General features: G+C 39.6%; 3 non-coding genes across 3 annotated transcripts; 1 reads left to right on the top strand and 2 right to left on the bottom strand.

Moving 5' to 3' along the window:
- Window positions 1–5,261: 5,261 nt before the first annotated feature.
- LOC112780313 (small nucleolar RNA R71) lies at window positions 5,262–5,369 on the top strand. The gene has a single exon (XR_003191158.1). It is a non-coding gene; the product is annotated as a small nucleolar RNA R71 (small nucleolar RNA).
- A 6,094-nt stretch (window positions 5,370–11,463) lies between these two features.
- LOC112780427 (small nucleolar RNA R71) lies at window positions 11,464–11,570 on the bottom strand. Its single transcript, XR_003191265.1, has one exon. It is a non-coding gene; the product is annotated as a small nucleolar RNA R71 (small nucleolar RNA).
- Window positions 11,571–18,292: 6,722 nt separating this feature from the next.
- Window positions 18,293–18,399, bottom strand: LOC112781430 (small nucleolar RNA R71). Its single transcript, XR_003192207.1, has one exon. It is a non-coding gene; the product is annotated as a small nucleolar RNA R71 (small nucleolar RNA).
- Window positions 18,400–27,592: the final 9,193 nt, after the last annotated feature.

Below are 27,592 nucleotides of genomic sequence, written 5' to 3'. Positions count from 1 at the left end.
TTCTTTCTTCTTTTGCTCGAGGGTAAGCAACCTTCTAAGTTTGGTGTGGTAAAAGCGTTGCTTTTTGTTTTTCCATAACTATTTATGGCACCAAAGGCCGGAGAAACCTCAAGAAAGAGGAAAGGGAAGGCAAAAGCTTCCACCTCTGAGTCATGGGAGATGGAGAGATTCATCTCAAAGGTCCATCAAGACCACTTCTATGAAGTTGTGGCCGAGAAGAAAGTGATCCCCGAGGTCCCTTTCAAGCTCAAAAAGGGTGAATATCCGGAGATCCGACATGAGATCCGAAGAAGAGGTTGGGAAGTTCTCACCAACCCCATTCAACAAGTCAGAATCTTAATGGTTCAAGAGTTCTATGCCATTGCATGGATCACCAAGAACCATGATCAAAGTGTGAACTCGGACCCAAAGAATTGGATTACAATGGTTCGGGAAAATACTTAGATTTCAGTCCAGAAAATGTAAGGTTGGCATTCAACTTGCCCATGATGCAAGGAGATGCACGCCCTTACCCTAGAAGGGTCAACTTTGATTAAAGGTTGGACCAAGTCCTCATAGACATTTGTGAAGAGGGCGCTCAACGGAAGAAAGATTCAAGAGGGAAGCCGGTTCAACTAAGAAGGCATGACCTCAAGCCTGTGGCTAGGTGATGGTTGGAGTTCATCCAACGCTCAATCATTCCCACTAGCAACCAGTCTGAAGTTACTATAGACCGGGCTATCATGATCCATAACATAATCATAAATGCCCAATTAGAGTCTTGGCCGTGGCCCTAAGCACTTTGTTTTCCAGTATTACCACCGGATACATAAATGCCACAGACACATAACTGGGTGAACCTTTTCAGATTGTGACTTAGCTTTGCTAGAGTCCCCAATTAGAGGTGTCCAGGGTTCTTAAACATACTCTTCTTTTTGCTTTGGACCTCAACTTTAACCGCTCAGTCTCAAGTTTTCACTTGATACCTTCACGCCACAAGCACATGGTTAGGGACAGCTTGGTTTAGCCGCTTAGGCCAGGATTTTATTCCTGTGGGCCCTCCTATCCACTGATGCTCAAAGTCTTGGATCCTTTTTATCACCCTTGCCTTTTGGTTTAAAGGGGTATTGGCTTTTTCTGCTTGCTTTTCTTTTTTTTTTTTTTCTCTCTTTCTCTTTTTTTTTTCTATTTTTTTCTGCAAGCTTTTCACTGCTGTTTCTTGCTTCAAGAATCAATTTTATGATTTTTCAGATCATCAGATAACATTTCTCCTTTTCCTTTCATTCTTTCAAGAGCCAACAATTTTAACATTCATAAACAATCAAATTAAAAAAATATGCACTGTTCAAGCATTCATTCAGAAAAACAATAGTATTGCCACCACATCAAGATAATTAAACTATTTTAAAATTTGAAATTCATGCACTTCTTTTTCTTTTTCAATTGAAAACATTTTTCATTTAAGAAAGGTGATGGATTCATTTTCATAGCTTTAAGGCATAGAAACTTAGACACTAATGATCATGTAATAAAGACACAAACATAAATAAACATAAAGCACAATTTTTGAAAAACAGAAAATAAAGAACAAGGAAATTAAAGAACGGGTCCACCTTAGTGATGGTGGCTTGTTCTTCCTCTTGAAGATCTTATGGAGTGCTTGAGCTCCTTAATGTCTCTTCCTTGCCTTTGTTGCTCCTCTCTCATGGTTCTTTGATCTTCTCTAATTTCATGGAGGAGGATGGAATGCTCTTGGTACTCCACCCTTAGTTGTCCCATGTTGGAACTCAATTCTCCTAGGGAGATGTTGATTTGCTCCCAATAGTTTTGTGGAGGAAGATGCATCCCTTGAGGCATCTCAGGGATTTCATGATGAGGAATTTCCTCATGCTCTTGACGAGGTTCTCTTGTTTTCTCCATCCTTTTCTTAGTGATGGGTTTGTCCTCATCAATGAGAATGTCTCCCTCTATGTCAATTCCAACCGAATTGCAAAGGTGACAAATGAGATAAGGGAAGCCAAACCTTGCCATAGTAGAGGACTTATCCGCCACCTTGTAGAGTTCTTGGGATATAACCTCATGAACTTCCATTTCCTCTCCAATGATGATGCTATGTATCATGATAGCCCGGTCTATAGTAGCTTCGGACCGGTTGCTAGTGGGAATGATTGAGCGTTGGATGAACTCCAACCATCACCTAGCCACGGGCTTGAGGTCATGCCTTCTTAGTTGAACCGGCTTCCCTCTTGAGTCTCTCTTCCATTGAGCACCCTCTTCACATATGTCCATGAGGACTTGGTCCAACCTTTGATCAAAGTTGACCCTTCTAGTGTAGGGGTATGCATCTCCTTGCATCATGGGCAAGTTGAATGCCAACCTTACAGTTTCTGGACTAAAATCCAAGTATTTCCCTCGGACCATTGTAAGCCAATTTCTGGGGTCTGAGTTCACACTTTGATCATGGTTCTTGGTGATCCATGCATTGGCATAGAACTCTTGAACCATTAAGATCCCGACTTATTGAATGGGGTTAGTGAGAACTTTCCAACCTCTTCTTCGGATCTCATGTCGGATCTCCGGATACTCGTTCTTTTTTTAGTTTGAAAGGGACCTCGGGGATCACTTTCTTCTTGGCCATAACTTCATAGAAGTGGTCTTGATGCACCCTTGAGAGGAATCTCTCCATCTCTCATGACTTGGAGGTGGAAGCTTTTGCCTTCCCTTTCCTCTTTCTAGAGGTTTCTCCGGCCTTTGGTGCCATAAATGGTTATGGAAAAACAAAAAGCTTTAGCTTTTACCACACCAAACTTAGAAGGTTGCTCGTCCTCGAGCAAAAGAAGAAAGAAGAGAGTAGAAGAAGAAGAAATAGAGGAGATGGAGTGGGCTTTGTGTTTCGGCCAAGGGGGAGAAGTGGTGTTTAGGTTGTGTGAAAATGAAGGAGTGAAGATGGGTTTATATAGGGGTGAGAGGGGTGTGTATGGTTTTATGAAGGATGGATGTGAGTGGTGAAGAGAATGGTGGGATTTGATAGGTGAGGGGTTTTTGGGGAAGAGGTATTGAGGTGATTGGTGAATGGGTGAAGAAGAAAGAGAGTGGTGGGGTAGGTGTGGATCCTGTGGGATCCACAGATCATGAGGTGTCAAGGATATCTCATCCCTGCACTAAGTGGCGTGCAAAACGCCCCTTTCTGCCAATCCTAGCGTTAAACGCCAGGCTGCTGCCCATTTCTGGCGTTTAACGCCAGCTTCTTGCCCATTCTTGGCGTTAAACGCCAGTTTGGTGCCCATTTCTGGCGTTAAACGCCCAGAATGGTGCCAGACTGGGCGTTTAACGCCCATTCTGCTACCTTTACTGGCGTTTAAACGCCAGTAAGTTTCTCCTCCAGGTTGTTCTGTTTTTCATTCTGTTTTTCCTTCTGTTTTTTCTTTTTTAATTGTTTTTGTGACTTCACATGATCATCAATCTATAGAAAACATAAAATGACAAAAGAAAATAGAAATTTAACATAGATAATTAAAGATTGGGTTGCCTCCCAACAAGCGCTTCTTTAATGTCAATAGCTTGACAGTGGCTTTCATGGAGCCTCACAGATGTTCAGAGCAATGTTGGAACCTCCCAACACCAAACTTAGAGTTTGAATGTGGGGGTTCAACACCAAACATAAAGTTTGGTTGTGGCCTCCCAACACCAAACTTATAGTTTGACTGTGGGGGCTCTGTTTGTCTCTGTATTGAGAGAAGCTCCTCATGCTTCCTCTCCATGGTTACGGAGGGATATCCTTGAGCTTTAAACACAAGGGACTCTTCATTCACTTGAATGATCAATTTTCCTCTGTTAACATCAATCACAGCCTTTGCTGTGGCTAGGAAGGGTCTGCCAAGGATGATGGATTCATCTATACACTTCCCAGTCTCTAGGATTATGAAATCAGGAGGGATGTAATGGCCTTCAACCTTTACCAAGACATCCTCTACAAGTCCATAAGCTTGTTTCTTTGAATTGTCTGCCATTTCCAGTGAGATTCTAGCAGCTTGTACCTCAATGATCCCTAGCTTCTCCATTACAAAGAGAGGCATAAGGTTTATGCTTGACCCTAGGTCACACAGAGCCTTCTCAAAGGTCATGGTGCCTATGGTACAAGGGATTGAGAACTTTCCAGGATCTTGTCTCTTCAGAAGTAATCTCTGCCTAGTCAAGTCATCCAGTTCTTTGATGAGCAATGGAGGTTCATCCTCCCAAGTCTCATTACCAAACAACTTGGCATTTAGCTTCATGATTGCTCCAAGGTACTTAGCATCTTGCTCTTCAGTGACATCTTCATTCTTTTCAGAGGAAGAATACTTATCAGAGCTTATGAAAGGCAGAAGTAAATTCAATGGAATCTCAATGGTCTCAAAATGAGCCTCAGATTCCCATGGTTCCTCATTAAGGAACTCCTTGGAGGTCAGTGGATGTCCGTTGAGGTCTTCCTCAGTGGAGATCACTGCCTCTTCCTCCTCTCCAAGTTTGGCCATGTGAGATGTGGTTATAGCCTTACACTCTCTTTTTGGATTCTCTTCTGTATTACTTGGAAGAGTGCTAGAAGGGAGTTCAGTAATTTTCTTACTCAGCTGACCCAATTGTGCCTCCAAATTTCTAATGGAAGACCTTGTTTCAGTCATGAAACTTTGACGGGTTTTGATTAGACCAGAGACAATGGTTGTTAAGTCAGAGAGGATCTACTTAGAATTCTGTGTCTGTTGCTGAGAAGATGATGGAAAAGGCTTGCCATTGCTAAACCTGTTTCTTCCACCATTGTTGTTGTTGAAACCTTGTTGAGGTCTCTGTTGATCCTTCCATGAGAGATTTGAATGATTTCTCCATGAAGGATTATAGGTGTTTCCATAGGATTCTCCCATGTAATTCACCTCTTCCATTGCTGGGTTCTCAGGATCATAAGCTTCTTCTTCAGAGGAAGCTTCCTTAGTACTGCCTGTTGCTGCTTACATTTCAGACAGACTCTGAGAAATCATATTGACTTGTTATGTCAACATTTTATTCTTAGCCAATATGGCATTCAGAGTATCAATCTCAAGGACTCCTTTCTTCTGAGTTGTTCCATTATTCACAGGATTCCTTTCAGAAGTGTACATGAATTGGTTATTTGCAACCATTTCAATGAGTTCTTGAGCTTCTGAAGGCGTCTTCTTCAGATGAAGAGATCATCCAGCAGAGCTATCCAATGACATCTTGGATAGTTCAGACAGACCATCATAGAAGATTCCTATGATGCTCCATTATGAAAGCATGTCAGAAGGGCACCTTCTGATCAATTGCTTGTATCTCTCCTACGCTTCATAGAGGGACTCACCATCCTTCTGTCTAAAGGTTTGGACTTCCACTCTAAGCTTACTCAATTTTTGAGGTGGAAAGAACTTTGCCAAGAAGGCATTAACTAGCTTTTCCCAAGAGTTCAGGCTTTCCTTAGGTTGTGAATCCAACCATGTTCTAGCTCTGTCTCTTACAGCAAAAAGAAAGAGCATAAGTCTGTAGATTTCAGGGTCAACCCCATTGGTCTTGACAATGTCACAGATTTGCAAGAACTCAGCTAAGAACTGATGAGGATCTTCCAATGGAAGTCCATAAAACTTGCAATTCTGTTGCAATAGAGAAACTAATTGAGGCTTAAGCTCAAAGTTGTTTGCTCCAATGGTAGGGATATAGATGCTTCTCCCATAGAAATCAGGAGTAGGTGCAGTAAAGTCACCAAGCACCTTCCTTGCATTTTTGGCATTGTTGTTGTTTTCGGCTGCCATGGTTTCTTCTTCTTTGAAGAGTTCTGTTAGGCCCTCTAAAGAGAATTGTTCTTTAGCTTCTCTTAGCTTTCTCTTCAAGGTCCTTTCAGGTTCAGGATCAGCTTGAACAAGTGTGCCTTTATCTTTGTTCCTGCTCATATGAAAGTGAAGAGAACAAGAAAATAGGGAATCCTCTATGTCACAGTATAGAGATTCTTTGAGGTGTCAGAGGAAAAGAAGAATAGAAGGAGGAGGTGGAGAAGAGGGAATTCGAACTTATCAAGAGGGACAGAGTTCGAATTGCACCTTGATGAGGAGTCTTAGTCCTTTAAATACAAGGATGTGAGAAGAGGGGAAGAATTTTTGAAAATAATTTAAAAAGATTTTGAAATAATTAAAAAGAAATTTAAAAATTTGATTGAGATTTTCGAAAACTAAGATTGGGAAAGAAATAAAGTGATTTTTGAAAAAGATTTTGAAATTAGAAAAAGATATGATTGAAAAAATTAATTTTGAAAAAGATGTGATTGAAAAGATATGTTTGAAAAGATATGATTGAAAATAAATTTAGAAAAAGAAAGTTTTTTTTAAAAAAATAAAGTTGATTACTTGACTAACAAGAAATTAAAAGATATGATTCTAAATTTAAAGTTTGATCCTTTCTTAATAGGCAAGTAACAACTTGAAAATTTTGAACTAAATCTTTAATTATAGCAAGGATTTTTGAAAATTAGTAAAAATAAATAAAAAATGGAAAGAAATTGATTTTGAAAGAGATATGATTGAAAAGATATGATTTGAAAAAGATTTGATTTTGAAAAATTATGAAAACATGAAAAAAATGTGAATTAAAAACAAAATCTTCCCTCTAGTGTCATCCTGGCGTTAAACGCCCAAAATGGTGCCCATTCTGGCATTTAACGCCCAAAACTCTACCTTTTTGGCCGTTAAACGCCCAGTCAGGTGCCCTGGCTGGCGTTTAAATGCCAGTTTTCATTTTTCACTAGGCGTTTTGAACGCCCAGCTTTTTCTGTTTGACTCCTCTGCTAAATGTTCTGAATCTTCAATTCTCTGTATTATTGACTTGAAAAGACATAATTTTGAAAATATTTTTTTGAATTTTTAATGATAAGAAACAATAAAAATGCAACTAAGATCAAATAAACAATGCATGTAAGACACCAAACTTAAAAATTTTCATATAAGAGACACTAAGAAATTGAGAATTCATATGAAAAACAATAAAACACACAAAACAAAAGAATTTAAAGATCAGAGCAATGAAATTATCAAGAACAACTTGAAGATTAATGAAGAACATATTGCATGTTTTCGAAAAATGCAAGAAGAATGCAATTGACACCAAACTTAAAAATTGATACTAGACTCAAACAAGAAACATAAAATAATTTTTTTATTTTTATGGTTTTATAAATTTTCTTGTGATTTTCAAAACTTATATGAAAAAGAAAATAAAGAGAATCAAAACTTTTAATAAGAATTCCAGGAATCATGCAATGTTAGTCTAAAGCTTCAGTCTAAAAAGGATTAGACATGTTTGGCCAAGCTTCAGCAGGACATTACATTCAATAGCTAAATTGATGAGAATCAATTAGCTTTTGTGATGGTGGGAACATCACCTTGAAACTCTAGAATTCATTCTTAAAAATTCTAAAGAAAAGATACCTAATCTAAGCAACAAGATGAACCGTCAGTTGTCCAAACTCGAACAATCACCGGCAACGGCGCCAAAAACTTTGTGCACGAAATTGTGATCATCAACAATGGCGCCAAAGGACTTGGAGCTCTCAAACGTGAATCACACTTTGTCACAATTCCGCACAACTAACCAGCAAGTGCACTGGGTCGTCCAAGTAATAAACCTTACGTGAGTAAGGGTCGATCCCACGGAGATTGTCGGCTTGAAGCAAGCTATGGTCATCTTGTAAATCTTATTTATGTAATTCATTGGTGGATTTCAGATAAGCGTATGAAGATGCTTTGTTTCCCTTGAACCTCTACTTTCCTATTGCCTTCTTCCAATCATTCATACTCCTTTCCATTGCAAGCTTTATGTTGGGCATCACCGTTGTCAATGGCTACATCCCGTCCTCTCAGTGAAAATGGTCCTGATGCTCTGTCACAGCATCGGCTAATCAGCTGTCGGTTCTCGATCATGTCGGAATAGGATCCATTGATCCTTTTGCGTCTGTCACACGCCCCATAATCGCGAGTTTGAAGCTCGTCACAGTCATCCCTTCCCAGATCCTACTCAGAATACAACAGACAAGGTTTAGACGTTCCGGATCTCAAGAATGGCCACCAATAATTCTAGCCTATACCACAAAGGTTCCAACCTTGGATTAGAAACCCAAGAGATATACATTCAAGCTTGTTTGCATCTAGAACGGAAGTGGTTGTCAGTCACCCGTTCATAGGTGAGAATGGTGATGAGTGTCACGTAATCATCACATTCATCATGTTCTTGGGTGTGAATGAATATCTTGGTGAAGAAATAGACTTGAGTTGAATAGAAAAACCATAGTAATTATATTAATTCATGAAGAACAGCAGAGCTCCACACCTTAATCTATGGTGTGTAGAAACTCCACCGTTGAGAATACATAAGAACAAGGTCTAGGCATGGCCGTGAGGCCAGCCCCAAACGTGTCTAAGATAGCATAAGACTTATCAAAGATTCAAAGTATGAAAAGTATGAGTAAAAGGTCCTTTTTATAGAGAACTAGTAGCCCAGGGTTTACAGAAATCAGTAATTAATACAGAAATCTTCTTCCGAGCCCACTTGGTGTGTGCTTAGGCTGAGCATTGAAGCATTTTCGTGTAGAGACTTTTCTTGGAGTTAAACGCCAGCTTTTGTGCCATTTTGGGTGTTTAACTCCAGCTTTTGTGCCAGTTTTGGAGTTAAACGCCAGAATTCTTGAGCTGAATAGGAACGCCTGTTTGGGCCATCAAATCTCGAACAAAGTATGGACTATTATATATTGCTGGAAAGCCCAGAATGTCTACCTTCCAACGCAATTGAGAGCGCACCAATTGGGATTCTGTAGCTCCAGAAAATCCACTTTGAGTGCAGGGAGGTCAGAATCCAACAGCATCTGCAGTCCTTTTTTAGCCTCTGAATCAGATTTTTGCTCAGGTCCCTCAATTTCAGCCAGAAAATACCTGAAATCACAGAAAAATACACAAACTCATAGTAAAGTCCAGAAGAGTGATTTTTTTTTAAAAACTAATAAAAACATAATAAAAACTAACTAAAATATACTAAAAACATACTAAAAACAATGCCAAAAAGCGTATAAATTATCCGCTCATCACTCACCTTTGTCACTAACGTTGGAGATGGCTATCAATACCACGTTAGAAGTCACGTTAACTTAGTTAACGTAAACTCTAACGTGGGAAGTAGGGGCGTTCTGAAGCATTAATGACAAAGGTAAGTGTCACTAACGCTCTCGAAGATTTGGCAAGCCTACGTTAAAGGCCACGTTAACTATTCTAACGTGAACTCTAACGTAGGGAGAAAGGGGTACTTTCATCGTTATTGAAAAAGGTAAACCCCAGTAACGTTTGCGAAGAGCCAAGGGTCAACGTTAGTAGTCACGTTAGTGCCACTAACGTTGAAGTTAACATGGACCACTTTGGGTTAGGAACGTTAGTGAAAAAGGTGATTGTCACTAACATTCTCAACCCCACATTTTCACTTAACATTAACACTACTAATGCCCTAAGCTAAAGTCCCTGCCTACTTCACACTTTCTCTGCAAGTAAAGCTGAGCCCACTGAATAAGATAACTGCTTCAACTCAAGATCCAAAGGCCCATATCCAAGACATGAAGAGCCAACTAGAAGATCAGAAGAGTAGTATAAATAGGGAGAGCTTTGAACTAGAAAAGGGAGCTTTTGGGCATTATTAGAATTACTCTCTGTATTTTAGTTTCTCTGCACTTCTAGTTTGACTTTCAGAATGTACTCTCCATCTTTGCTTTCCATTCCCAGAGCTATGAACAACTAAACCCCTTTCATTGGGTTAGGGACCTCTGTTGTAATTTGATGGATCAATAATAGTTTTCATAATCCTTCTTCTTTCTTTTCTCTTGATTTTACTAGAAAGCTTTCAATCTTTATCCAATTGAGTAGTTATCTTGGAAAAGAAGCTATTCATACTTGGATCTCTTCTGAACCTTGGAAAAGGGATGAAGAGATCATGCTAGAAATGTTTTCTCATGTTGGACCAAATTGGGGTTTGGGCGGATATGGTGACATATAATTCTCCCAATACTTTGATTTGGAAATACATGTGGTATAATCAGTGACCACACTTCATCTCTTCTCATGAGCAATTAGACCAAGGAATTGGCTATTGATCTGATTTGAGAGATTGAATTACCAAGGAATTGGAATTCAATCACTTAAGATTGCCAAGGAGATCAATGAATGCATTGATTGAGGAAGAGATGAAAATGAACTTGATCCAGAGAATGCAACATCTCCTAAGCCCAATGAATTCCCCATTTATGATCTTACCCATTCTCTTTACTTATTGCCATTTACTTTCATGCTAAACTTCCCTTCCCTATTTAAGATTCTGCAATTTACTTCCCGTCATTTATTTTTTGCTATTTACTTTCCCGCCATTTAATTTCCTGCAATTCTCAACTCACTTTCGGCTTAGCTCAACTAGAACATTCTTCCAATTAAAGTTGCTTGACCAATCAATCCTTGTGGGATTCGACCTCACTCTACTGTGAGTTTTTACTTGACGACAATTCGGTATACTTGCCGAAGGAAATTTGTTGAGAGACAAGTTTTCGTGCATCAAGTTTATGGCGCCATTGCCGGGATTGATTTTGTATCAACAATGATTAAATTGGTGGATAACTAGATTGAGCATTTGTTTTTATTTTGTTTGATTTAAGTTCATTTGAGTAATTTACTTTCTATTTAGCTATTTTCTTCCCTTTCCCCTACCCATTTTCTTAGTTTTTTACAATTCAGTCACTAACCCACTAACTGTTTGATATATTGCATCACTCACACTAACAGCATTTCTGTAGAAATTACAGTCTGCATCTATCTCTCTTGCTTTTGCTTTGTTGGTTGTATGACAGGTAGAAGAAGCGGGGCTTCAACTTCCTTTGATTCTGAACCTGAGAGGACCTTCGTTAGATTAAGGAGGGAAGCAAAAGAAAAGAGAGTAGTTGGTGCTGAGAAAGAGGAAGAGTACTTTGAACCAGACATGGAGGAGAATATGGAGAACCATCATGAAGAAAATGCTCACAACCATGGCAGAAAAGGTCCAGCGCATCAGGCTGGACAAGAGAGAAGAGTTTTGGGTTCTTACATTAATCCAAACCCAGGAAACTGTGGAAGTAGCATCCAAAGGCCAACCATACATGCCAACAACTTTGAACTAAAGCCACAACTGATCACCCTTGTTCAGAACAATTGTTCATTCAGAGGAAGTGTCCATGAAGACCCCAATCAATATCTAACCACCTTCCTGAGGATATGCGATACTGTGAAGTCTAATGGTGTTCATCCTCACACCTATAGACTACTTCTGTTTCCCTTCTCACTCAAGGACAAAGCATCTAAATGGCTGGAATCCTTTCCAAAGGAGAGTTTAGCAACCTGGGAAGATGTGGTGAACAAGTTCTTGGCAAGATTCTATCCTCCTCAACGGATCAACAGGTTGAGAGCTGAGGTACAAACATTCAGGCAGCAGGATGGTGAGACTCTATATGAAGCATGGGAGAGGTTTAAAGACTTGACAAGAAGATGCCCGCCAGATATGTTCAATGAATGGGTGCAGTTGCACATCTTCTATGAAGGCCTTTCGCATGAATCAAAGAAGGCAGTAGACCACTCATCCGGGGGATCTCTGAACAAGAAGAAGACCATTGAAGAAGCCATAGATGTCATTGAGACTGTAGCAGAGAATGACTACTTCTATGCTTTTGAAAGAGGCAATACTAGAGGAGTGATAGAGCTGAACAATGTGGATGCACTGCTAGCTCAAAACAAGATGATTACCAAGCAATTAACTGACCTCACCAAGAAGATGGAGAGGAATCAAGTAGCAGCAATCACCACTTCAGCAGCAACCCAAGAAGGAGTGAATGAAGAAGTAGAGGGTGATCAAGAACAAGCCAACTACATTGGGAATTCACCTAGGCAGAACCATGACCCATACTCCAAAACGTATTATCCTGGTTGGAGGAACCACCCAAACTTTGGGTGGAGAAATCAACAAGACCAAGGCCAAGATCAGAGACGCCACAACCCCAACATTAATGCAACTCACCAACACTCCACACAGAGGTCATACCAACCCACCCAACAACACTTCTCAACATCCATAACAATGTCAAAATGGCCCTTCTCATCCTTCCAATCTCAACTCTCCATCATCGGAAGAAAGACTATGAAGGATTGAGACTCTACTTGAAGGCATATGCAAGGAGATTCAAGAAAACAAGGTGTTCAAAGAGGAGGTGCAAGCCAATATCAAGAATAAGAGAGACACCATCAAGAGGCAGGAAATTCAAGTGGGATACCTATCTGAGAAGATTCCAAAACCTACTGATAGCTTCCCAAGTGACACAGAGAAAAATCCGAAAGGTGAAGCAAAAAAAGTCAGATGGGAAGATTGTAAGATGGTTACTATAAGTGATAAGGAGACTGAGGAAGAGCCGAACAAACCATCAGAACAACTTGAAAATACATCAGCAGGAAAGCAAGAAGAGAATCATCAAGAAACCATAATTACACAGAAGGAGCTGCTGAGACTCTATGCACCTTTTTCCCAATTACTCAATGGTGGTGTAGAGAAGAGAATATACTCAAGGTTTCTTGACATATTTGCATCTCTCCATATAAACATACCATTTATCAAGGCCCTCCAACAAATGCCCTCATACATTAAGTACATGAAGGAGCTGCTGACCAGAAAAAGCTCACTCAAGAGAGGACAAACCATAGTGATGAATAAGGAGTGTAGTGCTCTCATTCAACCAGAGCTGCCTACAAAAAGGAAGGACCCAAGAAGTTTTCACATCCCCTGTGCCATAGGAGAAACAATGTTTGATAAAGGACTCTGTGATCTCGGAGCCAGCATCTACTTAATGCCTTTATCCCTTATGAGGAGGCTGCAAATCAATGAGCTGATACCCACAGACGTAGTCATCAAGCTGGTGGACAAAACTCAAAAACAAGCAATAGGAGTGGTTGAAAACGTGCTGGTGAAGGTTGGGACCTACTTCCTTCCTACAGACTTTGTCATACTGGAAATGGAAGAAAGTCATCTTTACCCAATCATATTGGGAAGACCATTCTTAGCTACTGCCAGAGCGCTCATAGATGTGGAGCGAAGAGAGCTAATACTGAGGGTACATGACGAACAACTCACCTTCAATGTCTTCAAACCCTCACAAGAAGCAAGTCAGGAAGGCAAGGAACTAAGGACAGAGGATGACAGAGCGATGGTGGGAGAAACAAGCATTGAGGCACAAGCTGTACACTAAGGAATTCCTCTGAATGATGAACAAAATAATCAGCAGCTATCACAGCTAAAAGAAACTCAAGTAGAGCCAAAACCACCAGAATCATATGGGACCAGCAACAAAATCCCCCTAGGAAAAGAGACCACAAAGAGTAGGATAACAGCAAGAAAAACAAAGAAGAAGATACCAAGGAGATGGAGGAACAAAAAGATCCCTACAGAAGATTTCTCTCCAGGGGATAAAGTGATCTCAGCTTACTTCCTAGATATCCCACCTCATCTCCCCACCATCCCATCTCAGTTACCTAAGGTTTTCACCATCAACAAAGTTCTCTCCCTATAACATATAGAGATCATTGATGAAGCCAATGGAGACAGGTTTACTGCAAGGGGGGAAGATTTGAAGCATTACCAACCACCTTGACAAAGGAAGAACGTCAAGCTAGTGACGCTAAAGAAGCGCTTCATGGGAGGCAACCCATGTTTTACATGCTTTTAAAGTAGTTAATAAAGCAAGGTTTATGGATCGCAAATCAACTTTGACATATCCTTGAATAAATTCTTTTATGCAACATATAGTGAAGAACAAGTTTGGTGTTCAAGGCACACTAAGAGGACATGAATGCAGCTCATAGCATGTCACTCTTAGCACCTTGAACAAATCATCTTACACCACATTGCCACAAACTAAGTTTGGTGTCACCAAGGTTGCATACATGGAAATTTAATTAGTCAGTTGGTTTGCATTTGTGAATAGCACTTAGTCGGACAACTGCCTATACTACATCCGGGAATCATAAGCTATGAAGAAGTGAAGGATGAATTAGCATGAGAAGAAGAGAGAGGGTAGAAAAGAGTCATGAATGAGTAAGGAAGGCACTTGAAGATTGGAAAAAAGCTAGACTGGCACGTATGCAAGGAAGCACAAGTGGACACAAAGAGGACAAACAAGAAGGAGAGCGCGAACAACCCCATGAGTAAAAGGTGGTGGAGTTCCCTCATTGTTCCATCTTTCTTTTTCAAGTCTTTTAAATAAGGAAAATCATGTATGAAATAGAACATGCTTCCATAGTAGCTTAGGAATTTTCAATTCTGTCTTTAAGTTTACTTTTGCCTAGGTCTATGCTTGCTAGTCAAATTGCCTGCCTTCATTTTCATCTTGCTTATTGTATGCTTGTCCTTTTAAGTACAATAAAAAGAGATGTTATGAAAGACCAGAGTGATGTTCAAGTTGTGGAGTAGGTCCTTAAATTTGTGGTGTAGTAATCAATTAGCTAAGTTGGTTCACCAACAAGGTGGGAAGGCAACTATCTGTCTTGAATCATATGCTTGAAAAACATCCCATGAGACTAGCTAAATAATAAGATCCTAATAAGAAAAAGGAAAAGAACAATAAGAGTTGAAAAAGAAAGAAAAGTTAATAAAGAATAAGGCTAGGCACTAAGGGCTTGAATCTTGAGGGATGTGTCTGTGGTGCTCTTGTACCAAGGATCTGCTTGGATGAATAAATTCTTAGGAGTGCTTCATCACTTGGTAACTTGGGTTAACTAACCCGGGATTATCAACTGAAAATCCACTATCAAGAGCAACCTTGCTACAGAACACTTAGTAACCCAAAGAGGTGCTGGACACCAAGACCTCAAGGAAAGAAAATAACTAACCATGTGCCTGTGGTGTGCATGTATGGGGGAGAGAGACTTGAGGGAGTAAGTCCTTAGGGGTGTTTCAACATCTAGCACCTTGAACCAACTGGTTCCGGAGTGTTGGCTGAAAGCTTATCTTAAAGAGTCGCCCCCTCACAGAACACTTAGCCTAAGGAAGAAATAAACCTTGGAAAGAAAAAGGGATCAATAAATAAAAGTCTCAAAGGGTGCAATCAAGTGAGTATTCCAAGGCATGATAAAGGTCTGAAAGCCAGTAAAGGAATGAACCTAAGTTGCTATGCATGAAATCCCATAAAACCAAGAACATGACTTCCACAATAATGATTCATTCCTCTTGTCATTTCATTCATCATTCTCTTGTTCTAGTACTTGCTTAAGGACAAGCAAGCTTTAAGTTTGGTGTTGTGCTGCCAGGGCATTTTGGCCAGTTTCACTGACCTTTTCTTTATGGTTTTAAGGTAGTTTCATGCATTTTCTTAGGAAATAAGCAAGTTTTGGGTAAATAATCACTTACATCTTGATTCATGCAAACTTTGTGAATTTTACATGATTTCATGAGAATTATGCATGAATTGAAGGACAGATTGAATGATGCATGTCTCATAACTTGGATCAGAGCTTTGATGCACTTTATTGCTTGATTTTAGGATAAAGGAAGCAAGGAAGAACCACGTTAGCAGCCACGTTAGTCTAGCTAACGTGACCACTAACGTGAATTGAAGGCTAGCTTGCAACGTTAATGAGAAAAGTGATTGCCAATAACGCCTTCGTGAGCCATCATTGCCCACGTTAGTTGCCACGTTAACTATGTTAACGTGGAAGCTAACGTGGAAGAGAAGTAGAACTCCAACGTTAGTGGTAAAAGTAAGTGCCACTAACATTCCAAAAGGGGCAATTGGCCACGTTAAGTGCCACGTTAACTTAGCTAACGTGAGCTCTGACGTGGAAGAAGAAGATGATGCCAACGTTAGTGACACTCACCTTTGTCACTAACGTTGGAGATGGCTATCAATACCACGTTAGAAGTCACGTTAACTTAGTTAATGTGAATTCTAATGTGGGAAGTAGGGGCGTTCTGAAGCGTTAATGACAAAGGTAAGTGTCACTAACGCTCTCGAAGATTTGGCAAGCCTACGTTAAAGGCCACGTTAACTATTCTAACGTGAACTCTAACGTAGGGAGAAAGGGGTACTCTCATCGTTATTGAAAAAGGTAAACCCCAGTAACGTTTGCAAAGAGCCAAGGGTCAACGTTAGTGGTCACGTTAGTGCCACTAACATTGAAGTTAACGTGGACCACTTTGGTTTAGGAACGTTAGTGAAAAAGGTGATTGTCACTAACGTTCTCAACCCCACATTTTCACTTAATGTTAACACCACTAACGCCCTAAGCTAAAGTCCGTGCCTACTTCACACTTTCTCTGTAAGTAAAGCTGAGCCCACTGAATAAGATAACTGCTTCAACTCAAGATCCAAAGGCCCATATCCAAGACTTGAAGAGCCAACTAGAAGATCAGAAGAGTAGTATAAATAGGGAGAGCTTTGAACTAGAAAAGGGAGCTTTTGGGCATTATTAGAATTACTCTCTGTATTTTACTTTCTCTGCACTTCTAGTTTAACTTTCAGAATGTACTCTCCATCTTTGCTTTCCATTCCCAGAGCTATGAACAACTAAACCACTTTCATTGGGTTAGGGACCTCTGTTGTAATTTGATGGATCAATAATAGTTTTCATAATCCTTCTTCTTTCTTTTCTCTTGATTTTACTAGAAAGCTTTCAATCTTCATCCAATTGAGTAGTTATCTTGGAAAAGAAGCTATTCATACTTGGATCTCTTCTGAACCTTGGAAAAGGGATGAAGAGATCATGCTAGAAATGTTTTCTCATGTTGGACCAAATTGGGGTTTGGGTAGATATGATGACATATAATTCTCCTAATACTTTGATTTGGAAATACTTGTGGTATAATCAGTGACCACACTTCATCTCTTCTCATGAGCAATTAGACCAAGGAATTGGCTATTGATCTGATTTGAGAGATTGAATTACCAAGGAATTGGAATTCAATCATTTAAGATTGCCAAGGAGATCAATGAATGCATTGATTGAGGAAGAGATGAAAATGAAGTTGATCCGGAGAATGCAACATCTCCTAAGCCCAATGAATTCCCCATTTATGATCTTACCCATTCTCTTTACTTATTGCCATTTACTTTCATGCTAAACTTCCCTTCCCCATTTAACATTCTGCAATTTACTTCCCGACATTTATTTTTTGCTATTTACCTTTTCGCCATTTAATTTCTTGCAATTCTCAACTCACTTTCGGCTTAGCTCAACTAGAACGTTCTTCCAATTAAAGTTGCTTGACCAATCAATCCTTGTGGGATTCGACCTCACTCTACTGTGAGTTTTTACTTGACGAAAATTCGGTATACTTCCCGAAGGAAATTTGTTGAAAGACAAGTTTCCGTGCATCAAGTTTATGGCGCCGTTGCCTGGGATTGAGTTTGTATCAACAATGATTAAATTGGTGGATAACTAGATTGAGTATTTGTTTTTATTTTGTTTGATTTAAGTTCATTTGAGTAATTTACTTTCTATTTAACTATTTTTTTTCCCTTTCCCCTACCCATTTTCTTAGTTGTTTACAATTCAGTCACTAACCCACTAACTGTTTGATATATTGCATCACTCACACTAACAGAATTTCTGTAGAAATTACTGTCTGCATCTATCTCTCTTGCTTTTGCTTTGTTGGTTGTATGACAGGTAGAAGAAGCGGGGCTTCAACTTCCTTTGATTCTGAACCTGAGAGGACCTTCGTTAGATTAAGGAGGGAAACAAAAGGAAAGAGAGTAGTTGGTGCTGAGGAAGAGGAAGAGTACTTTGAACCAGACATGGAGGAGAATATGGAGAACCATCATGAAGAAGAGGCTCACAACCATGGCAGAAAAGGTCCAGCGCATCAGGCTGGACAAGAGAGAAGAGTTCTGGGTTCTTACATCAACCCAAACCCAGGAAACTGTGGAAGTAGCATCCAAAGGCCAACCATACATGCCAAAAATTTTGAACTAAAGCCATAACTCATCACCCTTGTTCAGAATAATTGTTTATTCAGAGGAAGTGTCAAAGAAGACCCCAATCAATATCTAACCACCTTCCTGAGGATATGCGATACTGTGAAGTCTAATGGTGTTCATCCTGACACCTATAGACTACTTCTATTTCCCTTCTCACTCAAGGACAAAGCATCTAAATGGCTGGAATCCTTTCCAAAGGAGAGTTTAGCAACCTGGGAAGATGTGGTGAACAAGTTGTTGGCAAGATTCTATCCTCCTCAACGGATCAACAGGTTGAGAGCTGAGGTACAAACATTCAGGCAGCAGGATGGTGAGACTCTATATGAAGCATGGGAGAGGTTTAAAGACTTGACAAGAAGATGCCTGCCAGATATGTTCAATGAATGGGTGCAGTTGCACATCTTCTATGAAGGCCTTTCGTATGAATCAAAGAAGGCAGTAGACCACTCATCCGGGGGATCTCTGAACAAGAAGAAGACCATTGAAGAAGCCATAGATGTCATTGAGACTGTAGCAGAGAATGACTACTTCTATGCTTTTGAAAGAGGCACTACTAGAGGAGTGATAGAGCTGAACAATGTGGATGCACTGCTAGCTCAAAACAAGATGATTACCAAGCAATTAGCTGACCTCACCAAGAAGATGGAGAGGAATTAAGTAGCAGCAATCACCACTTCAGCAGCAACCCAAGAAGGAGTGAATGAAGAAGTAGAGGGTGATCAGGAACAAGCCAACTACATTGGGAATTCACCTAGGCAGAACAATGACCCATACTCCAAAACATATAATCCTGGTTGGAGGAACCACCCAAACTTTGGGTGGGGAAATCAACAAGACCAAGGCCAAGATCAGAGACGCCATAACCCCAACAATAATGTAACTCACCAACACTCCACACAGAGGTCATACCAACCCACCCAACAACACTTCTCAACATCCGTACCATTGTCAAAATGGCCCTTCTCATCCTTCCAATCTCAACTCTCCATCATCGGAAGAAAGACTATGAAGGATTGAGACTCTACTTGAAGGCATATGCAAGAAGATTCAAGATAACAAGGTGTTCAAAGAGGAGGTGCGAGCCAATATCAAGAATAAGGGAGACACCATCAAGAGGCAGGAAATTCAAGTGGGATACCTATCTGAGAAGATTCCCAAACCTACTAATAGCTTTCCAAGTGACACAGAAAAAAATCCGAAAGGTGAAGCAAAAAAGGTCAGATGGGAAGATTGTAAGATGGTTACTATAAGTGATAAAGAGACTGAGGAAGAGCCGAACAAACCATCAGAACAACCTAAAATTACATCAGCAGGAAAGTAAGAAGAGAATCATCAAGAAACCACAATTACACAGAAGGAGCTGCTGAGACTCTATGCACCCTTTCCCTGATTACTCAATGGTGGTGTAGAGAAGAGAATATACTCAAGGTTTCTTGACATATTTGCATCTCTCCATATAAACATACCATTTATCAAGGCCCTCCAACAAATGCCCTCATACATTAAGTACATGAAGGAGCTGCTGACCAGAAAAAGCTCACTCAAGAGAGGAAAAACCATAGTGATGAATAAGGAGTGTAGTGCTCTCATTCAACCAGAGCTGCCTACAAAAAGGAAGGACCCAGGAAGTTTTCACATCCCCTGTGCCATAGGAGAAATAATGTTTGATAAAGGACTCTGTGATCTGGGAGCCAGCATCTACTTAATGCCTTTATCCCTTATGAAGAGGCTGCAAATCAATGAGCTGATACCCACAGACGTAGTCATCAGGCTGGTGGACAAAACTCAAAAACAAGCAATAGGAGTGGTTGAAAACGTGCTGGTGAAGGCTGGGACCTACTTCCTGCCCACAGACTTTATCATACTGGAAATGGAAGAAAGTCATCTTTACCCATTCATATTGGGAAGACCATTCTTAGCTACAGCTAGAGCGCTCATAGATGTGGAGCGAGGAGAGCTAATACTGAGGGTACATGACAAACAACTCACCTTCAATGTTTTCAAACCCTCACAAGAAGCAAGTCAGGAAGGCAAGGAACTAAGGACAGAGCATGACAGAGCGATGGTGGGAGAAACAAGCATTGAGGAACAAGCTGTACACTAAGGAATTCCTTTGAGTGATGAACAAAATAATCAGCAACTGTCACAGCTAAAAGAAACTCAAGTGGAGCCAAAACCACCAGAATCATATGAGACCAGCAACAAAATCACCCTAGGAAAAGAGACCACAAAGAGCAGGATAACAGCAAGAAAAATAAAGAAGAAGATACCAAGGAGATGGAGGAACAAAAAGATCCCTACAGAAGATTTCTCTCCAGGGGATAAAGTGATCTTAGATTACTTCCTAGATATCCCACCTCATCTCCCCACTATCCCATCTCAGTTACCTAAGGTTTTCACCATCAACAAAGTTCTCTCCCTAGAACATATAGAGATTATTGATGAAGCCAATGGAGACAGGTTTACTGCAAAGGGGGAAGATTTGAAGCATTACCAACCACCCTGACAAAGGAAGAACGTCAAGCTAGTGATGCTAAAGAAGCGCTTCATGGGAGGCAACCCATGTGTTACATGCTTTTAAAGTAGTTAATAAAGCAAGGTTTATGGATCGCAAATCAACTTTGACATATCCTTGAATAAATTCTTTTATGCAACATATAGTGAAGAACAAGTTTGGTGTTCAAGGCACACTAAGAGGACATGAATGCAGCTCATAGCATGTCACTCTTAGCACCTTGAACAAATCATCTTACACCACATTGCCACAAACTAAGTTTGGTGTCACCAAGGTTGCATACATGGAAATTTAATTAGTCAGTTGGTTTGCATTTGTGAATAGCACTTAGTCGGACAACTGCCTATACTACATCCGGGAATCATAAGCTATGAAGAAGTGAAGGATGAATTAGCATGAGAAGAAAGAGAGAGGGTAGAAATGAGTCATGAATCAGTAAGGAAGGCACTTGAAGATTGGAAAAAAGCTAGACTGCCACGTATGCAAGGAAGCACAAGTGGACACAAAGAGGACAAACAAGAAGGAGAGCGCGAACAACCCCATGAGTAAAAGGTGGTGGAGTTCCCTCATTGTTCCATCTTTCTTTTTCAAGTCTTTTAAATAAGGAAAATCATGTATGAAATAGAACATGCTTCCATAGTAGCTTAGGAATTTTCAATTCTGTCTTTAAGTTTACTTTTGCCTAGGTCTATGCTTGCTAGTCAAATTGCCTGCCTTCATTTTCATCTTGCTTATTTTATGCTTGTCCTTTTAAGTACAATAAAAAGAGATGTTATGAAAGACCAGAGTGATGTTCATGTTGTGGAGTAGGTCCTTAAATTTGTGCTGTAGTAATCACTTAGCTAAGTTGGTTCACCAACAAGGTGGGAAGGCAACTATCTGTCTTGAATCATATGCTTGAAAAACACCCCATGAGACTAGCTAAATAATAAGATCCTAATAAGAAAAAGGAAAAGAACAATAAGAGTTGAAAAAGAAAGAAAAGTTAATAAAGAATAAGGCTAGGCACCAAGGGCTTGAATCTTGAGGGATGTGTTTGTGGTGCTCTTGTACCAAGGATCTGCTTGGATGAATAAGTTCTTAGGAGTGCTTCATCACTTGGTAACTTGGGTTAACTAACCTGGGATTATCAACTGAAAATCCACTATCAAGAGCAACCTTGCTACAGAACATTTAGTAACCCAAAGAGGTGCTGGACACCAAGACCTCAAGGAAAGAAAATAACAAACCATGTGCCTGTGGTGTGCACGTATGGGGGAGAGAGACTTGAGGGAGTAAGTCCTTAGGGGTGTTTCAACACCTAGCACCTTGAACCAACTGGTTCGGGAGTGTTGGCTGAAAGCTTATCTTAAAGAGTCGCCCCCTCACAGAACACTTAGCCTAAGGAAGAAATAAACCTTGGAAAGAAAAAGGGATCAAAAAATAAAAGTCTCAAAGGGTGCAATCAAGTGAGTATTCCAAGGCATGATAAAGGTCTGAAAGCCAGTAAAGGAATGAACCTAAGTTGCAATGCATGAAACCCCATAAAACCAAGAACATGACTTCCACAATAATAATTCATTCCTCTTGTCATTTCATTCATCATTCTCTTGTTCTAGTACTTGCTTAGGGACAAGCAAGCTTTAAGTTTGGTGTTGTGCTACCAGGGTATTTTAGCCAGTTTCACTGACTTTTTCTTTATGGTTTTAAGGTAATTTCATGCATTTTCTTAGGAAATAAGCAAGTTTTGGATAAATAATCACTTACATCTTGATTCAAGCAAACTTTGTGAATTTTACATGATTTTATGAGAATTATGCATGAATTAAAGGACAAATTGAATGATGCATGTCTCATAACTTGGATCAGAGCTTTGATACACTTTATTGCTTGATTTCAGGATAAAGGAAGCAAGGAAGAACCACGTTAGCAGCCACGTTAGTCTAGCTAACGTGACCACTAACGTGGAATGAAGGCTAGCTTGCAACGTTAATGAGAAAAGTGATTGCCAATAACGCCTTCGTGAGCCATCATAGCCCACGTTAGTTGCCACGTTAACTATGTTAACGTGGAAGCTAACGTGGAAGAGAAGTAGAACTCCAACGTTAGTGGTAAAAGTAAGTGCCACTAACGTTCCAAAAGGGACAATTGGCCACGTTAAGAGCCACGTTAACTTAGTTAACGTGAGCTCTAACGTGGAAGAAGAGGATGATGCCAATGTTAGTGACACTCACCTTTGTCACCAACATTGGAGATGGCTATCAATACCACGTTAGAAGTCACGTTAACTTAGTTAACGTGAACTCTAATGTGGGAAGTAGGGGCGTTCTGAAGCGTTAATAACAAAGGTAAGTGTCACTAACGCTCTCGAAGATTTGGCAAGCCTACGTTAAAGGCCACGTTAACTATTCTAACGTGAACTCTAACGTAGGGAGAAAGGGGTACTCTCAACGTTATTGAAAAAGGTAAACCCCAGTAACGTTTGCGAAGAGCCAAGGGTCAACGTTAGTGGTCATGTTAGTGCCACTAACGTTGAAGTTAACGTGGACCACTTTGCGTTAGGAACGTTAGTGAAAAAGGTGATTGTCACTAACGTTCTCAACCCCATATTTTCACTTAACGTTAACACCACTAACACCGTAAGCTAAAGTCCCTGCCTACTTCACACTTTCTCTGCAAGTAAAGCTGAGCCTACTGAATAAGATAACTGCTTCAACTCAAGATCCAAAGGCCCATATCCAAGACTTGAAGAGCCAACTAGAAGATCAGAAGAGTAGTATAAATAGGGAGAGCTTTGAACTAGAAAAGGGAGCTTTTGGGCATTATTAGAATTACCCTCTGTATTTTACTTTCTCTGCACTTCTAGTTTATCTTTCAGAATGTACTCTCCATCTTTGCTTTCCATTCCCAGAGATATGAACAACTAAACCCCTTTCATTGGGTTAGGGACCTCTGTTGTAATTTGATGGATCAATAATAGTTTTCATAATCCTTCTTCTTTCTTTTCTCTTGATTTTACTAGAAAGCTTTCAATCTTCATCCAATTGAGTAGTTATCTTGGAAAAGAAGCTATTCATACTTGGATCTCTTCTGAACCTTGGAAAAGGGATGAAGAGATCATGCTAGAAATATTTTCTCATGTTGGACCAAATTAGGGTTTGGGCGGATATGGTGACATATAATTCTCTCAATACTTTGATTTGGAAATACATATGGTATAATTAGTGACCACACTTCATCTCTTCTCATGAGCAATTAGACCAAGGAATTGGCTATTGATCTGATTTGAGAGATTGAATTACCAAGGAATTGGAATTCAATCACTTAAGATTGCCAAGGAGATCAATGAATGCATTGATTGAGGAAGAGATGAAAATGAACATGATCCGGAGAATGCAACATCTCCTAAGCCCAATGAATTCCCCATTTATGATCTTACCAATTCTCTTTTCTTATTGCCATTTACTTTCATGCTAAACTTCCCTTCCCCATTTACGATTCTGCAATTTACTTCCCGTCATTTATTTTCTACTATTTACTTTCCCGCCATTTAATTTCCTGCAATTCTCAACTCACTTTCTGCTTAGCTCAACTAGAACGTTCTTCCAATTAAAGTTTCTTGACCAATCAATCCCTGTGGGATTCGACCTCACTCTACTTTGAGTTTTTACTTGACGACAATTCGGTATACTTGCCGAAGGAAATTTATTGGGAGACAAGTTTCCGTGCATCAGTGTCTATGCCTTAAAGCTATGAAAATTAATCCATCACCTTTATTAAATGAAAAATGTTTTTAATTGAAAAAGAAAAAAAAAGTGCATGATTTTCAAATTTTAAAATAGTTTAATTATTTTGATGTGGTGGCAATACTTTTGTTTTTCTGAATGAATGCTTGAACAGTGCATATTTTTTAAATTGTTGTTTATGAATGCTAAAATTGTTAGCTCTTGAAAGAATGATGGAAAAGGAGAAATGTTATTTGATAATCTCAAAAATCATAAAAATGATTCTTGAAGCAAGAAAAAGCAGTGAAAAGCTTGCAAAAAAAAGAGAAAAAGAAAAAGCAAGTAGAAAAAGCCGATAGCCCTTTAAACCAAAAGGCAAGGGTAAAATAAAAAGGATCCAAGGCTTTGAGCATCAGTGGATAGGAGGACCCACAGGAATAAAATCCTGGCCTAAGGGGCTAAACCAAGATGTCCCTAATCATGTGCTTGTGGCGTGAAGGTGTCAAGTGAAAACTTGAGACTGAGCGGTTAAAGTCGTGGTCCAAAGCAAAAAGAGTGTGCTTAAGAGCTCTGGACACCTCTAATTGGGGACTCTAGCAAAGCTGAGTCATAATCTAAAATGTTCACCCAGTTATGTGTCTGTGGCATTTATGTTTCCAGTGGTAATACGAGAAAACAAAATATTTAGGGTCACGGCCAAGACTCATAAAGTAACTGTGTTCAAGAATCAACATACTGAACTAGGAGAATCAATAACACTATCTGAATTCTGAGTTCCTATAGAAGCCAATCATTCTGAACTTCAAAAGATAAAGTGAGATGCCAAAACTGTTCAGAAGCAAAAAGCTAATAGCCCCGCTCATCTAATTAAGACTGATCTTCATAGATATTTTTGGAATTCGTTGTATAATCTCTTTTTTTTATCCTATCTGATTTTCAGTTGCTTGGGGACAAGCAACAATTTAAGTTTGGTGTTGTGATGAGCGGATAATTTATAGGCTTTTTGGCATTGTTTTTAGTATGTTCTTAGTATTTTTTAGTTAGTTTTTATTATATTCTTATTAGTTTTTAAATAAAAATCACATTTCTGGACTTTACTATGAGCTTGTGTGTTTTTCTATGATTTCAGGTATTTTCTGGCTGAAATTGAGGGACCTGAGCAAAAATCTGATTCAGAGGATGAAAAAGGACTGCAGATGCTATTGGATTCTGACCTCCCTGTACTCGAAGTTGATTTTCTGGAGATACAGAAGCCCAATTGGTGCGCTCTCAATTGCGTTGGAAAGTAGACATCCTAGGCTTTCCAGCAATATATAATAGTTCATACTTTGCCCCAGATTTGATGGCCCAAACTGGCGTTCCAAGTCAGCATAGAAATTCTGGCGTCAAAACGCCAGAACTGGCATAAAAGCTGGAGTTAAACGCCCAAACTGGCACAAAAGCTGGCGTTTAACTCCAAGAAAAGCCTCTACACGTGAAAGCTTCAATGCTCAGCCCAAGCACACACCAAGTGGGCCCAGAAGAAGGATTTTACATCATTTACCTATTTTTGTAACCCTAGGCTACTAGTTTTCTATAAATAGGACCTTTTGCTATTGTATTTTTCATACTTTCATATACTTTTTACACACTTGATCATACTTTGATAGACCTGTTCATGTTTGAGGCTGGCCTCACGGCCATGCCTAGACCCTTTTGTTCTTATGTATTTTTAACGGTGGAGTTTCTATACACCATAGATTAAGGTGTGGAGCTCTGCTGTTCCTCATGAATTAATACAAAGTACTACTGTTTTTCTATTCAATTCACGCCTACTTCTTCTCTAAGATATACACTCATTATTCAACTTGTTAAATGTGATGATCCATGATACTCATCATCATTCTCACCTATGAACGCGTGCCTGACAACCACTTCCGTTCTACATGCAAACAAGCTTGAATGTGTATCTCTTGGGTTTCTAATCTAAGATTAAAACCTTCGTGGTATAGGCTAGAGTTATTGGCGGCCATTCCTGAGATCCGAAAAGTCTAAACCTTGTCTGTGGTATTCCGAGTAGGATCTAGGAAGGGATGACTGTGACGAGCTTCAAACTCGCGAGTGTTGGGCGTAGTGACAGACGCAAAAGGATCACTGGATCCTATTCCAACATGATCGAGAACCGACAGATGATTAGCTGTGTGGTGACAGTGTATTTTGACTATTTTCACTGAGAGGACGGGAAGTAGCCATTGACAACGGTGATGCCCAACATAAAGCTTGCCATGGAGAGGAGTATGAATGATTGGAAGAAGGCAATAGGAAAGCAGAAGTTCAGGAGGAACAAAGCATCTTCATACGCTTATCTGAAATTCTCACCAATGAATTACATAAGTATCTCTATCCTATTTTATATTTTATTCATGTTTTAATTATCAATCCTTATTAACCATTTGAATCCGCGTGACTGAGATTTACAAAATGACCATAGCTTCCTTCAAGCCGACAGTCTCCGTGGGATCGACCCTTACTCGCATAAGGTTTATTACTTGGACGACCCAATGCACTTGCTGATTAGTTGTGCGGAGTTGTGATAAAGAGTTGAGATTACAATTGTGCGTACCAAGTTGTTGGCACCATTGATGATCACAATTTCGTGCACCAGTTGTAAAGGGGCTAGGGTGAAGGTAAAGATGTATATGGCCAAGTGAACTTAAAATTTGAGTCCTTGATTAACCTAGGATCCCACTAGACACATAGAACAACTTATACAACTATAATACATTACCTAGATACCTTTGAGTTTCACTTTCTTGCATACTCATGCATTCTTTTTAATTCATACCCATATGCATTGTTTTCTTCATTACTTTGTCTTGGGGTTTCTTTGTCCCCTTTGTTGCTTATATTATTATTATTATTATTATTTTTATTATTTTATTATTATCCCCTTTTCTTGGGGCCTTGTGAACAAAAGTTTCAATGCATATAGTCCAATCGTTCAATGCATGAATATGTTCCCAAATCCTAGAATTTTCAATTACACTACAATACACACCTATATATCTACCAAAATTTCCCAAGTATACCCTAATTGAATGATACACATCCTAACTTACCTAAGCCAATCAAGGATCCAAATTTAGGGACATTCATGGTTTTTCTCTTAGGGTTGTTGATGTGCTCTGTTTAAGAACAAAGAAGGGTTTATTATGGGCCCAAAATTGGTTAGCAATGGTAGATAAGAGGGTTAAGGCCATTTGGGAAAAAGTGACTATTGAAATGATGGCCTCAATCATGTAAATGCATTCATACACAAATTAATGGACATATAGAATCAGACAAAGCAAGGATCACAATCATAGAGAGAGA

Source organism: Arachis hypogaea, chromosome 19 (genome assembly GCF_003086295.3).
Source record: "Arachis hypogaea cultivar Tifrunner chromosome 19, arahy.Tifrunner.gnm2.J5K5, whole genome shotgun sequence".
Lineage (NCBI taxonomy): Eukaryota > Viridiplantae > Streptophyta > Magnoliopsida > Fabales > Fabaceae > Arachis > Arachis hypogaea.
This window is presented reverse-complemented; position numbering and strand designations above follow the sequence as displayed.